General features: G+C 42.7%; 1 long non-coding RNA gene across 1 annotated transcript; it reads right to left on the bottom strand.

Annotated features, from left to right (window-relative positions):
• Window positions 1-2526: 2526 nt before the first annotated feature.
• LOC127308545 (uncharacterized) lies at window positions 2527-5894 on the bottom strand. The gene is made up of 9 exons (XR_007856645.1): window positions 5608-5894; window positions 5377-5521; window positions 5200-5269; window positions 4134-4822; window positions 3974-4036; window positions 3537-3623; window positions 3341-3425; window positions 3087-3244; window positions 2527-2995 (listed from the first exon to the last, which is right to left on the bottom strand). It is a non-coding gene; the product is annotated as an uncharacterized lncRNA (long non-coding RNA).
• Window positions 5895-16217: the final 10323 nt, after the last annotated feature.

Genomic DNA, 16217 nt, shown 5'->3' with positions numbered 1-16217 from the left:
AGGACTCCTCCGAGGCTGCCCTTCCGCCTATATATTACCTCCGTCGCGAAAACCCTAAAGGAATAAGCCACGATACGTGAAAAGTTCCAGAGCCGCCGCCATCGCGAAGCCAAGATTCGGGGGACAGAAGTCTCTGTTCCGGCACGCCGCCGGGACGGGCAAGTGCCCCCGGAAGGCATCTCCATCGACATCACCGCCATCTTCATCGCCGCTACTGTCTCCCATGATGAGGAGGGAGTAGTTCTCCCTCGAGGCTAAGGGCTCTACCGGTAGCTATGTGGTTAATCTCTCTCTCATGTACCTCAATACAATGATCTCATGAACTGCCTTGCACGATTGAGATCCATATGATGAGCTTTGTATCACTATTAATCTATGTGCTACTCTAGTGATGTTATTAAAGTAGTCTATTCCTCCTTCATGATGTAAATGTGACGGTGTGTGTATCATGTAGTTCTTGGCGTAGGTTATGATTGTAATCTCTTGTAGATTATGGAGTTAACTATTACTATGATAGTATTGATGTGATCTATTCCCCTTTCATAGCTTAAAGGTGACAGTGTGTATGCTATGTTAGTACTCGGTCTAAATTGCAACGGTCTATTATGCTCTAGAGGTTACTTAAATATGAATTCCGAATGTTGTGGAGCTTGTTAACTCCGGCTTGAGGGAGCTCTTGTAGCCCTACACAATGAATGGTGTTTGTCATCCAACAAAAGAGTGTATGTAGCACAAAGAAAGAGAAGTTATTTATTTATGTGATCATTGTTGAGAGTGTCCACTAGTGAAAGTAGGATCCCTAGGCCTTGTTTCCGAATAGAAAAGTTACACCACAGAGAATTGCCTCCCACGCCAGCAAGCTATTTTCTGGCACCGTTTCCAACAAGTTCTGCTACATGTTTACTTGCTGCCATCTTTATTTCAGATTGCTATTACCACTCATATTCATCCATATTACTTGTATTTCACTATCTCTTCGCCGAACTAGTGCACCTATACATCTGACAAGTGTATTAGGTGTGTTGGGGACACAAGAGACTTCTTGTATCTTAATTGCAGGGTTGCTTGAGAGGGATATCTCTGACCTCTACCTCCCTGAGTTCGATAAACCTTGGGTGATTCACTTAAGGGAAACTTGCTGCTGTTCTACAAACCTCTGCTTTTGGAGGCCCAACACTGTCTACAGGAATAGAAGCGTGCGTAGATATCAGAGGCCCTTAGTAGGAGCTCCTGCCATGAAAGCACACTATTTAAAAAAAAAAGCAGGGGGGCAATTCACCATTTGAGAGGGCATGTCGATTTAGCCGCTCAAGAACGTTGCAACATTGATTAAGAAAAAGTAGGGGGAGAGAGCATCTCCTCGTGTGAGACCATTCCTGCATCGAATTCAGTCGCCTAGAACACCATTGTATTGTAGCTGCATTTGCAGTGTGACTGCGAGTTTTACCTTCGTTATCATTATTTATTTATTTATCTAGGCTAAAGGAGAACTTTTTAGGATAGTGTCGATGTGAGGTTGCTGATGCCGGGTCTGACGCCCGCTAAAATATCTGAAGATGACCCGGAGTCCCTCCTTCAAAAATGTCTATAGAAAACCTGGATGTTTTGGTTGCATAATTGAATTCATTAACCTATGGGTGGAGATTAGAAGCAACTCCGTGAGAATGAGGAGTACTATACTGTGTGGAACCTCAAGGGAAATACTCCTCAGAATCAGCATACAAAGCTCAATTTTGTTGATGCTACTCTTACTTGCATGAACAAGACGGTTTGGGAGTCTTGGGTTCATTTCAAAATCAGGTTATTTGCTTGGTTGGCAATTAAAAATAGATTATGGGTGGCAAACCGACTTGAGAAGCGAGTTTGGCCTAATTGTTGGTTTGCCCTCTTTATAGAAAATCGCAAGAGTCGCGCACCTTTTCTTCCAACTAGATTTTGATGTGCGCCTTGGCGCACGACCCCGTAAAACTTGTGCCAATGTTCATTTTATATACATTTGTGAACATCGATGATAAGCAAGCACTAAATGAAGAGTGAATAATTATGCATTTTGTTTAACTGGATACAGGGAAGAATTATCAGTTGATGAAGAGGATCTAGGGGAGACTTACCAGTTAACCAAGAGAGCAAAAGAACACAACATATCATGTATCTTGCAGTCTTGCATCAGTCCGTCGCTTTTTCTGGATAGTCCTCCACGCAGTAGATTTCTTAGCTTTGTTCTTATGCTGATAGTACTTGGCGATCAGGACAAAAGGACAAAAGTATGTTGACAGTTTGGCCAACAGAACAATATGATATTACATTTTGACCTCTAATACTTAACAACATTAGAGATTGTGGTTTAATTTGGGACATACGACTGGACATAGTGAACATGCGAAAGGGAGATCTCACGTCCTCACCAGGGTTCCACGGAGTAGTAGTTAAATTAGGCACCACAAACCATGTATGCCCCTAGGCACAACGAAGCTCACACTACACATCAAAAGAGATAATAATGGTTATATGAAACAATACCAATAATGGATGCTCCTTATCCTATATTATGCTCTAGAGCCTGAAAACAAAACTATACATTGACATGACTATGAACTCTAGGTAGTACAGCTAAAAAAGAAATTGTATGTGGTAGAAAAAGGCATAGCATGCCTGGAGTTACGAAAAAAGAAATTCAGCTCTGATATAACCATATAGGTACTACCATACTAACAACAATAGTTAAGGAATACCAGGAGCTATTGTATATAGAAGGAATAGTCGGTACATATTATTTATGGCAAATTGCCAAAGATAAATTGTTTCATATAGAGAAGAACTTTGCCCTTTAAACTACTCCAGAAAATATAAACTATTCTGTGTACTTGCTCGAGGATAAGAAAACATTCTCCCATATAAGGAAGCAGCTGAAGCAGTAGCGTCAAGTTTTGCTTGGCGCATGTTCACGTTCTCACTTGTTGCATTGTTGCTCCTTCTGAAGCTGAAGAACCAAAACCTGCAGATGTTGTCCATCATAAACTACTACTAACTCATAAAAATGGATTAATTGTGTGATAAAACCAAGAGAAGCTCACAAGGCTAACCACCTGGTTGATCTCCATGTTGTTGTACTGATGCTGCACATCCTTTGTTCACGGAAAGTGCCCACATAGTTCTACGACAATGTACATAGAACAAGTGCCCACAAAGCAGCTTCTTTGATGTGCTCATCGCTTCACAGCAAATAATAAATGTGGCATCGCTCCTGCGTATATATGGAAAAACTAAATCACACATTGAGTTTATCTCCTGTAACAAAGTGTTCATTCATGTTAGAAGTTATCTTTTTTTTGTAGCGTACATAGTCTGAATTCTGAAATGAAGATTCTGAAGCTGCAGAAGTCTCGTAGAGCTCACGGATCAAGTGCAGTGGGACTCCGTAGTTCCTGATTTTAGTATTGCAAGACCAGCCATTTAAGTTCAAACTACAATATACTAAGAGGAATGAACATCTTCAAATTACTTACAAGAAGATTGCTATGAAGAAGAGCATATACCTAAAATGTAATACACTTCCTTTTGTTTCCGTTGACCTTCCAGGAGAATGTCGCTAACATAGAACACATACCTTACAAAACATATACCTAAAACATTTTTTGAAGATAAATATGAGTTCTAAATTTTAGAAATCATCTATTTAGATAAAATGTAAAACCAACAAAATTATTGACTGAACAAATAAGCTAATCCGTAATCAGCATGCGTTAAGACAATACAATTGCACAAATTTAAATGAACACAATAATCTTAAATCGGTAGTTCTTCTATTCTAGGAACACAAAATTACAACTCAAAATATAGGATTGTATGAATAATTTATGAAGAAGGAAAGGTACTAATTACCCTGAAGTGCTTAAGAATGAGGATTTTTATAGCTCTAGAATGCATTGCATCTGCATATATTTAATGGGGATTATTACTTGGATGTGTTTACCTTTACTCATACTTTTCTACATTTTCCATGGGCCCGGACGAACACTAAACCCTTCTTACAATTCTGTATAAAAGCCGTCAAGTGAATCGCTAGTAAGAAGAGAAATTCCATAGGCTACCAGTATTATGTAGTGACATACAAAACTGCAATAAGCATGTACCTCTCATGGTCAGCGTAGCCATGGTAAACTGAGAACGAAATGTTTCAGCCATAAGGGGAAATGTTTAACACTCTGATTAAGCACACCGGAAAGCACATTGAAATCTAATGCATAACAATGATACAAATCAGTTAGGAAATATTCAGTAGAGAACATAAGTTTTAAATAGAATGATGTGCACAATCATGTCTTCCCTTTTTGCGAAACGCTACATTAAAGATATATAAAAATCAACGATGAGCAAGCAATAAAAAAGAGTGAATCCATTCTGATGAAGAGGACCAAAAGAACTCAACATGGCATGTGGATTAAACCAAATGGTAAAATAGAACAATATAGTACATATAAGTGCCAAAAGGGGGAATATATTACATATAAGTGCAAATACATGGTACAAATACATATAGGTAAAAGTTATTGCCCCCAACGATTATAATAATTTAACCATGGGAGCATTCAAGCGACCCTTTAAGCCTAACAAAATTATAGTGGATTATATAAGAAACTTCCGTTGTATCACACTCATCCAATATTCAGAAGGCAAAATATAAGTTTCAGTGCAAATGAATATCTACACTACTGCATACTGGAGTTGAGAAACAAAACAGCCACATAAAGTGGCGTTGGGATAAAATATGCATGTCCCAAAAGATCCATATAAATGTTTGATTCTTCTCTCTATTTCTTCCCTGCAAAGAACAATATAGACAAAGGATGTATCAGTAATATGGTGAAAACCTAACTAAACACTATAAGAAAAACTAAAAGAACCATGAGTCTGGCCTTATAAGTTACAAAATAAACTCGAGAATTAATTTTAGGGAGCATCAACACTCGCAATTAGAGGAGTATCTGATCACACATGTAATTGTTCCATTCTAAATGCATGACATGCCCCTCTGCACCTGCCTTGCTCTCACAAAAAAAATTAGAGAGCAGAACATCGCTAAACATGCTAGTAGAAGGTTTAGGATTTCTGTACCTTTACCGGAGCATGTTCAGACCTTTTTCTCAATAACTTTGCTTGTAAAGTAAAAAAAGAAGAAACCTCAAAAAAAAACCCAACCTCAGAAGAATGGTCAGATCAGTGAGGTGCCTTCCTCTTCGAATGGCACTTCTGGTGGCTCGCCAATTTTCTGAGTAAATAAGTCCAACGAATGAAGAATATACTTATATAACAACAAGTGAAGGAACAAAGCAGAAGCTGGTAACACAAACAGTAATGCGGAGTTTGGTACCTTACCTAGATACCATCGTTGGGTTCAGGCTTAGTTGAGCAGCTCCTATGAGGGCATCGCCGGTGCGTCAACCTCCTTGAACATCAATATATCCTGCACCCTTCCCATGGTTTGACCACTTACACCTTCAGCCAATCCCCATCTCAACCTCTGCAAAAAAATATGCTAGTGATCAGACCTGACTATAACCTACTCTTTAGAAAATAGTACACAGTATCTTTGTGCCCAAATTATACCTTTGCATATGTATCATCCGCTCGTGCTCAATTTTCTTGTATGAATTAAAGTATCAAGAGCACATACTGTAAATGAATAAGTGAATGAGGTTTCTGTTAGTGACACATTAGCCATTCATTCTCTATATGTGAAAAAAATCATATACAATAAAGATAGCAGAACACAGACTGTAAATGCATAAGTGAAAGAGGTTTCTGTGAGTGACACATTATCCATTAATTATCTATAGTGAAAATAAATCAACATAAGGGATAGCCTATCAGCCCGTGAAAATAAATCAATATGTGTATACAGTCTAATTGAACATCGATGGTGCAGTCGAAGAGCTTTTAGATTCGATAAAAAGTTCTTCTTTTATGCAAGGATTAATGAGGGAATAGATAAATCAAGTACAAAAAATAATTTCCAAGACTAAAGAGATAGACAGGGCAGTAAAGAAATCAAGTAAATTAATCATTTTTTCTAGACCAAGAAAATAAAAGCTTGCAGAAATAAATGCTTCAAGCCTAAGCAAGATAAAATGATGTATCTATCTATATGGAGGTTTTCAGAAATGAACGGTTCAGCCAATAGCATTTTTCAGTGTTGCTTGTAAACCATGACAATTTGTAACTTTCCCACTCCAAGTTCTGATTTTTTTTCTTACAGGTTTTACATTTTGGTTCTTCAGTAACTAACTCTGAATCTTAAAGCAAGATGATGTAAATGGTTGCTAAATACACATTAGGATTCTCTCTTTTTCGGTGCAAATAAATAATTGATTCTACATGTAATTTCTTTCTTATGTACAGACTCTTCCATGCCACCCACATGTCAAATATAACGAAGTGCAATTACCTCTGGGTTCGACATCCGGTTGAAAAAGATATTGAGTACAGTGCTGATTTATGCAAAATAATAGCTAGTAGCCCTGCCAGCATCATCATTCCCTAGCGCTTACAGAGAGAGGGAGCCACCAGCCACTCTACCCAGAAATGGCACGACGAGTGGCGGGATACGCTGCTCCTGGAGATGAAGCGGCGCGCAGAGGGATGAGTGCCCGCCTGCGCTGCTCCCGAAGATGGAGTGGCGCGCACCAGCATGAGCAGCGGCGTGTGTCTCTTCTAGCATGGCCCGTCTATTTTTACCACAAAAAATAAAGCTTGATTTATACACGACGAATAGCAACATCCATGCAGCGAGTACACCAAAAACCCGAGAAACAAAAAGTCAAGTCAAATAAATCAGGATTGAGACCCTGCCCATGTGACTAATTTACTATGTGAACAAAATGCAAAATGGAGAATTAAAACAGAACTTATTCTATATCACAAACCAAGAAACAACATCGAATACATTTTTCTTTCTTAACACTGATCATTCTATTGTAAATTAGAACAAGTTATAGTACAATAGATAAGAGAGACATAGCAAAGACATCCTACACAACATCAGGACCCGATGGTTCATTAGCAGCATGTAAAGAAGATCACATATAATTAATTAAATTGTTATTCATGTAGAAAAAGAAGCCTGCATCTGCAGGAACACGAAAAATAAAATTCAGAACACTGCCCAAAGTTCTTCCCAATCTTCACATTCAGAAATACACGGATGGATTTACCTCTCAACCAAATAAACTATAATATATCAAATTGGCACTCATAGATAATGAAACAGGGGACAAATTTGCAAATGTTCTCTGACACCCAAATCTGTGTGAGTGCTCAGTAAGATTCCTACTAATACACATGCAAATGCAACAATACAGAAGCCATAACTGTGCATAAATGCAAATCACATCTCATAGTACATGGGAATCACATTAAATGTAAAATTTAGAACATTGCCCGAAGTTGCTTCACATTCTCACATTCAGAAATGCAAATCGCATCTCATGGTACCCGTTTCAAGCATTTTCAAAAGGAAAAAACAGGGGAAAGTTGAGAATGTGCTTGAATGTTTGAAATTCAGGATACAAATATTGTGTTTTAGCATATTAATGATGCAGGTGCTAGTTCTTGCAAATAATAAATAAATGCAGCTACCAGATATTACTTTAGTACTTGTGTAACCATGCGGCATAAACAGATGCGTGAGTACAATGAACCAAGATGAAATTATGTCTACTCAAATGCCCCCTACCATTAGAAATAGTAGTACTTCAAAAGAGAAGAAAGAGAAGAGAAGAGCAACAACATAGCAAGAAGATAGAAGGGATCACATGCATCGCTAAAAATAATTCGAAGAGATACTAATAACAATATTATGACATGAAGAATACCAACTATATTGTCTAGTATCGAAGGCACTATATTTCAGGTCTATGAGCTTGTTCAGAAAATCTCGTATTTTCTCCGGTTTAGCCATCCCTACCTTGATTTCATAGCTAAAATCCATTCTGAAATAACATTGGGCTAAAGTAAGTATCTATCATTTTCTGTTTGCCTGAGTTGAGAAGTCCCTGCCATGGCTAAGTATGATTCCACCATTGGGGAGATCCAAATTTTGCGTGTTTGCATAGGAAGACTGCATTCATATATGACAATAGTATATATAGCATCGTAGGGATTTTTGTACTAAGTCAAAAGCAACAAACAGATCTTGCTCCATAAAATTAGGGGATTAGGAAGACTCATTCATACCTACAGAAAGAGCAGGTAGAGCTGCCAGTTCACACACAAGCTCATGTTCACTGTCCTCCCACTTTCCCCATGGCCGATCTTGAGCGCAACTGCGCTTATCCTTTCCCACAGCTCCAGTATCCATTCCTAACATAGCAGAAGCAAAGCAATAGCTGTAACATCACATCATGGTACATGCCAAATAAAACCGCGGACAAGAATGCCTAATTGTTCAAGTATTACTACCCAACCATAACGAGAGCTTGGCATTTCAAACCTGCATATATTTCACTCTCCTAAACCAATACTTGAACCGAAGGAAAGTAACAAATGCAACAAATGAATGCAAACTATTGTCCATTGACATTTACACAAACACCTCGTGTACACGCCTGCAGCCTCCTGTGTACCGGCGAACGAGGATGGAGACGGTGGAGGTCGGCACGGCAAGGTCGAGGACGACGGCGGGGTCTCCCTGTAGCTCGGTCGCCAAGGGAAGAGGTCGCATGCCTCCTCCTCTGTCCCTCTGCATCTCGGTTGCCGACGAACAAGGACGAGGATGGCAGTGCCGCGGAAGGGGAGGAGATCGCATGGGGAGTCGGCGGCATGAACTGGGAAGAGAGGGGCTGGCGGCGGGTCGAGGCGGCGGCCGGCGCTCGCGTTGTCCGGCGGCTCGAGGCGGCGACCTGGGGAGCGAGGAGCAGGTCGAGGCGGCTCGAAGCGTCGCGGTTGGAGGCGGCGGCCGGCGACGACAACGGGCAAGCGAAGCGGGGCGGCGGCTGGAGGAGGCGGCGGGCGCAGGGCGGGGGAGCGAGGCGGCTAGGTTTTTTTTTTTGCCCTGGGGGCTCGCTTTTTATACTAGGCCACGCGAAATACCGAAAATACCCCTGCGGGGTGGAGATCCACTGCCCGACGCCAATGTGCACTGACAGAGATCCTAGTCGCAGTGGCTGACATGCGGGGCCGGCAAAGGTGGGGCCCACATGCAGCCGGAGGCGGGTAACAATTTGCCATTGCATGGGGTTAGCTAGTAAGAGGAGTGCCCAAAACGAATGGACGAGATGTACCGATGAAAAGATCCAACGGTCCACGTGCTCAAATCGTTGTGAGACCCCTATGGGGGGCATCTATTATACCTTTAGATGCTGCTACTCAACACGGGTTTGGGCTTCTTTTATAGTACCTTTTACCACACTTAAGAATAGGCAACGGTCAGGATTAACATATTTAGATTAGGTCCAATAGCCCAACAAGACGTACATAAGGGAAAAAATATTAATATTAGCAATACTAAAACCGGCCCAACAATTGGCCAAGCAGTTGGGCCAACATCATCCCGTCGTACTGGAGCGCGACCGTCGACACTGACCGCCGCTGCCATCGACAACCCGTACTCCTGAGGGCAACCCCCGCAGGTGCCATCGACTCCCCTTCGTCCAGCATCGAGGGCAACCCCCACCGCCGCCAGAGCGGCCTGGTCCTGCATCGCCGGCAGCAGGTCGCCGCCGGCGCAACATAGGCAGACGCCGATTCGAGGTAGCATATTTCTCACCACCCCACCCAGCCAACGGAAAAATAGGCATGGCTTGCCACTTGGTGCATCTGGAAGGCTTGAATGCCATGGCGAGCATCCGCGGATATGCAGCGACAATGAACACAGTATTGTGGATGCAGGGCGGCAGTGCTGCAACTTGTTTTGTCCATGTCGATATTCCAGCCATGAGGGTGCTGTTCATGTGGTGTGGGTATGGGCCTAATCCTAGGTTTGTAACTAGGCTCTTCATTGCATCTTTTAGAGAGAATAGTACAGAAGTGATTTGCAGAGATATGAAATCGTTGAGCAAATCACCATAGGGAGCAGGAGCAAATAAAATGGCTTTTTGATGGAGGAAATGAACCATTCAGAATTGGAAAAGAAACACTCTAGCCTTTGTGGGTAAACTGAATTGCCCCATTCTCCATTAGCTGTCGCTGCAGCCTCGGGAAGTAAAGAATAGCTGCAGCGTTGTATTTGGGAAGCATACCGACGAGTTTTGATTAATGTGTTTTCTAAATATGTTCCTACTGTTTTGAGTAGTTGTTTATGGACATCCCTTGCTTTTCGTCACAGACATCCGTTGCTTTTGGTCATGGACCAGCTGAATGGTGCATATATATTATGAATTGTCACGACTGCTAAATGTATGAGAGTTTCTTGACCTATCACTTGAAACAACATATCCATTTTACTAGACTAGTAACATGAATCTTATTTTTACGATTGTGGTTTTCAGACATGGATGGTCAAGGCCCTCGCGACGAGGAGTGTGAAGACTATTGTCTTGTAGTTAGCAAGACCTTCAGAAGTGAGGATGGAGGATATGAGTTATATAATGAGTATGTAAAGGTCAAAGGGTTCAGTATTAGGAAGGAGGAGGTGAAATATTTGCCAGGCACACACACTCGGTTCAGGCGGCTTTACACGTGCTTTAAAGAAGGATACCGTACATTTGTCAACTTCGAAAGGCCTTAACCAAAAAAGAACTCCAAAGGCAAAAATGACATCAATACTGCGTCCAGAACATTTGGTCCATTGCCTGCATATTTTTCAGGGCAAACCAAGCTTTTACTGGGAAAGTTCTCTATCCAATTCCGATAAAGCTGAGAGGTGCTCCATCTAAGAAGAGGCCTAAGGCGTTCCACGAGAGATTCAGTTTCACGAACAAAGGTAACTGTACCATAATAATAAATTGTGCGCTGCATGTAATGAACACCAAATGTTATCTTCATTGTATCTATATTTTTCCGCCAATATTATTTCTCCCCAAACATAAGAACATGAGTGGTACTATAATTTTATTCATTTTCTGTCCTCGGGCTTAGCTCTGAAACACAAAACGCATTTCCTTTTTTTTGGTTCGTGGATTATATGCTTAACTCTCAAGCGCGAAACGATATTGCCATATAAATTTTGTATCTTTATTTCCTAATGTATATATGATGATATGTTCTCTTAAATCATGTGCCATCCTTGTTCATTCAACTAATGCAAGCTCATTCTTACAGGAGCAGTGATGGAAAAGAAGGTAGAGATTAGTCAAGCTCGTCATCCCATAAATCACAAGATGTGGCAGTCGGCTCTCAGGTTCATTTGCTGAAAAGTGCACGCCCGCTGCGAGATTCTAGTTATTCGTCCCACTCAAGGGCTGAGTCTAACGCGGCAGGCTCGACCAGTTCGGTCATGTCTCATAGGACATCTGATGCACTTGAGGAGCTCCAGAGAGTGCTGTCCAGGAGTGTTCAGTTGAGGCATTTGTGTATATAAATGATGAATTGGTGCTAGACACTGAAACCGACTCTGTTTTTTTTCCTTCTGAAGATTCATCAAAACTATACTCTGAATTTTGAAGATCACATGGGATGTCATTTACATTATGTGTTCAGTGTCAGTTCTTCTCTGTACTATGTTACCTAGAAACAAAAAAGGGTTTTTATCTGCTGCAATTGTTGTCTGAAACTCTGAATGTGGTGGTGCTTGCGGGTATGGGGACCTTGACATGTTCAGATGTCATTCTTAAGTCGTGCAATTGGTGTAGTATTATAACCTGCTTTTGCAAAAGTTCAGAATGATGTTTTATGATTAGAAATGGATCATAGACTGTGAACACGTTTCAAGCCACTTTGCTTTGTGGGCTACTGGGTACGAAGTATTAGAGCTGAGAAGGTGTAGAGAAAGCAGCAGCTTTAACCAGTGACACATTTTTCTTTTCCAAATCTCACTTGTGTATGCTAATCACGAGTACTTCCACAATTTCAGACAAAAATGCTATGAGTATGTCTCAACTGTTGCAAGAGAACCATGTAACTCTTTACAAGTCAGTTAGATCACCGCTATAGTGTAAATCGAGCAGTATCTCCACTCGTTGGCCCTCCCCACGCCCAAATCCGGCGAAAGTTTCGTTCGGATTGGAGGAAAATTAGGCCTGGGGAGCGCCGAAGTTCCAGCCGTCCCCCCGGCAGGACACCCCCGACTTGGGGCATTTGACATATTTCAATCAAATTCGACATAAAATTTAACAAGTTCGGCGAACAAGATTTAGAAAATTGCTGAAACAAATTGGGCGAAAATCAGTACAATGTTTAACAAGTGCTAAAACAAATGAAGCACACAATTTCACAAGTTTTGAAACAAATAAATAAAGACACACTAGTTGGCGTCGGCGTTGGCGTTGCCTCGGAGCGTCCATATGTGCTCCACCAGATCATCTTGCAGCTGTTGATGCATTGTAGAGTCTCGGATCTCCTGGCGCATAGCAATGAAGGCGGCCCATGATGGAGGCACCTGGTGATTAGGCTGTGCAAGAGGTCCCTCTCTCTCATATGGTGCTTGTTGCTTAGCAAGAGGAACCGGATGTTTTCGCTCATTTTCAATAATCATATTGTGTAGGCACACACAGCAGTTCATCACCTCCCACATCTGATCTTTGGACCAAGTCATAGCGGGGAACCGGACGACAACAAATCTCTGTTGGAGGACACCAAATGCACGCTCGACGTCTTTTCGGCAAGCTTCTTGTTTCTTCACAAACTCGCAAAGTTTGGGGGTGCTACGTTTCGAAATAGTCTTCACAAATGTTGCCCACTTTGGATAGATACCGTCTGCAATGTAGTATCCTTTGTTGTAGTGCCGACCATTGATCACATAGTTCACCGGGGGAGCATGACCCTCAACAAGCTTGGAAAAGATCGGGGAGCAGTTTAGGACGTTGATGTCATTGTTGGATCCAGGCATACCAAAGAAAGAGTGCCAAATCCAGAGATCATGGGTAGCCACTGCTTCAAGTATGCAGCCGTTTTTGTGACCCTTGTACATTCCCTGCCACGCAAACGGACAGTTCTTTCATTTCCAATGCATGCAGTCAATGCTTCCAAGCATCTCTGGAAAACCCCTAGCTTCATTTGTTGCAAGGATCCTCTGAGTGTCTTCAACAGTGGGTGATCTCAAGTAAAAGTCCCCGAACACTGCTATGACGGCCCTGTAGAACTGGTAGAAACAATCAAGGGCGGTGGACTCCGCCATCCGAAGATAGTCATCTGCACCATCACCGGGAGCTCCATACGCCAGCATCCTCATAGCCACTGTGCACTTCTGCAGTGACGAAAATCCAACCAAACCAAAGGTAATCCGCCTTGCATCTGAAGTAGGGGTCAAAGTCTCGGATGGCATACACAATTTGCAGAAATAGCTTTCTGCTCATCCTGAAACGACGCCGGAAAACACTCTCACCGTGCAATGGATTGTCGGCGAAGTAGTCGGCGTACAACATGCAGTAGCCCTCCATTCGTTGTCTCGGCTTGCACTTCCGGCGACCTGGTGCCGACCCACCATGTCGACCAGTTGCCAGTCCGGCGTACATGCTTGACAAGCAACCGAGGATCATCATGTGCTCCTGGTCTTGGGCGGCAGCTGCCATCTCTTCTCGCATAAGCTCGACGAACATCTGCTCCTCCTATTCGTCTGAGTCCATGGCCGGCGACGCAAAAGGACGAACACCTGACGGGCGTGGTCGAGGCAACCCGAGCCGCGAGCGACGAGGAGTAGGCCAAAGTCGCAAAACAGGCCAGCGGAGGAGCAGCCAGATAGGCCTCCGTCGAAAGACGGCGGAATATAGGCAGGTGGAGAAGGAGGGACGGCGGAATCTGGGCAACAAGGCGGCAAGGTGGTGCCGGCGGCGAGAGAGATACGAGGGGTGGGGAAGATTTTGAGCGAGGTGGCGGTGGGGTTCGTGTGTCGAGTCGCCGACAGATCGGGCCCTTCCCCGCTTTTCACTCGTCCGGAGTCCCCGATAGATCCCCGGGGGACCGGGGATGGCGTGGGCTTGCCGGATGGATGAAGGGCCAAATCCGGACGAAAACGAGGAATCGCGGGCACGACTGGGCCGAATTACGCCGTCCGGATGAAAAAAACGTCGCTCGGGGGCCTCGGGGAGACGAGTGGAGATGCTCTAACTAACCATACAATAGAGCCAGCAATTTCTTTTGTCTAGCCGACGGTCGAGTTTCAGAGTGCAATTGAACTATTTTAAAAGTAGCATAAAGAGTATTTTGAATCAAACAAGATAAAGAGTCTAACACGCCAGATCTCTCAATCAAACAAAATATAACAAACTTAAGTAAACAATTGTAGTACCAAACTCTAGTTCGAAACACATTATAAACTAAAGTAAACACCAGAGAGAAGGATCATAGCAAATTCCAATCATGCCTCGCTACAAAGACCAGGACAGTTCTGGATGAAGAGGATATTGTTTGGTGTCTCTTGTGGAGGCTTGGCAATGAGAAGATTGATCAGCCTGCACACAAGTAGATGAAAAAATTACTGCTTCAAAAAGAAACTCAAAGTTGCATAGTAGTTGACCATATAAAATCTCCTAAAGTCTAATAAGTGATAATGTGTAAATAGTAAGTAAACTAACTAGTACTTGATTTTGTTTACATATATCATAAGTGAAGGTGATGTTGCACCTTGAGGAAATAGGTTAAGTGAAGGTGATTTTGTTTACATAGATCTGTATTAACACATTCACCTAAGAACAATATTTTAATGAACTAGAGGAAGCGCCAAGTAATTCAGCCTAAGCTAAGCCAATAATGCTGTATGGCGCCTCTTTTTCATGTTTTGTCAGACGACAGAACGGGCCACTCTCGGCCAGGGAGCTGCCCGACGCGCCCCGTCCTCATTGGGATGTAGGGGCAGCAGGGTAAGTACCAGTCGCCGTGGCGAAGAAGCATCTAAACCTGCAGCCCAAGCCAAGGGTACTACTGCAGGATGAGGCATGTGTTTAGATAGGTCAGGGTTCACAGATTCAGCTTCACTTCTTGCATATCAACTATGTGAGTTAATAAATTAAACAAATACCTCTTAGTGGCATGCATCGCAATTCTGCACACTACTAATAGCTCCATGTGGTCATTGTTCATTTCCTAGGCACCTTGATTTTTGGTTGTCAATTGTGAAAATGAGCTTATAATGTATGGATTTGTTTTTACATACATCAGCTAATTGGAACATTAGAAGACAGAGAACATAGGAATTTGTAGACAAACGTATTAATGCAACTGGTGGAAAAGCAATGACCTGTTTCCCTCTAGAGCCTAAAGGATATCTTTCATGCCATTCATGCCAAGTATCTATATTAGTCTACCATAGTAAGACAAAGTCCATTTTGTTTTCTCTAATTAATTCGTTTGAGGCTTTTGTTGATTGCGGAGATTTACTTCTAAGCTTATTTGCGCCATGATGCCTTAAGACTCTGGACCCCATGCAATTGCAAAAGTAACATGACATGCAAGCAGATTTCACTAAATAGTGGACAAGTTCAGTTAGAGCGAAGCTTAATCAGTTATTACATAAATTTGGCTGGAGGTTCAGTGGTAACCTTTGTCTTTGCATTCATTCATGTCATCCAGGGACTTATTCTTTTGATGCAGGGTGGACTCTCCCTTCAACAATCTTTGTGTTTCATCAATAGAAATTGGCTCTTATCTAATGGTCATGTATTCTATGCAACTGTAATTCTATGCATCAAGATAATTGTTCTTCAACCAATAATGACACAATGGCGTAGTAAAAAGGTACCAATATTCTATACTGCAGTTTCACTACTCATTTCAGAAAGTGGTAGCACACAAACCTTAAGGAGCCTGTTGATGTCTTCTTCAGAGAGCTGGCACTCGCTCAGTGACCCAGTGCTGGCCACCAGGCTGCCGCTGAGAGCCCAGGCACACCTTCCCGGCACCCTGCGTGAGCGTCAGCCACCTGGGCGTAGTGGGCATCTCGCCACTGAACCCTAGGCAACGACAATTGCACGCCAAACATGTCATGTCGCACGCAACTGCAGCAGCAATGCAACGAAGTCCTGTCCAGCTCGCCGTCGACCACGAACACCGGAAAGGACCGACACCGAAGAAGCTCACGCGCCGCCGATGTCTTGGACCACCGAATAATGCGCCGACGACGCCTTCCA

The sequence above is a fragment of the Lolium perenne genome, chromosome 1 (assembly GCF_019359855.2).
Source record: "Lolium perenne isolate Kyuss_39 chromosome 1, Kyuss_2.0, whole genome shotgun sequence".
NCBI lineage: Eukaryota > Viridiplantae > Streptophyta > Magnoliopsida > Poales > Poaceae > Lolium > Lolium perenne.
This window is presented reverse-complemented; position numbering and strand designations above follow the sequence as displayed.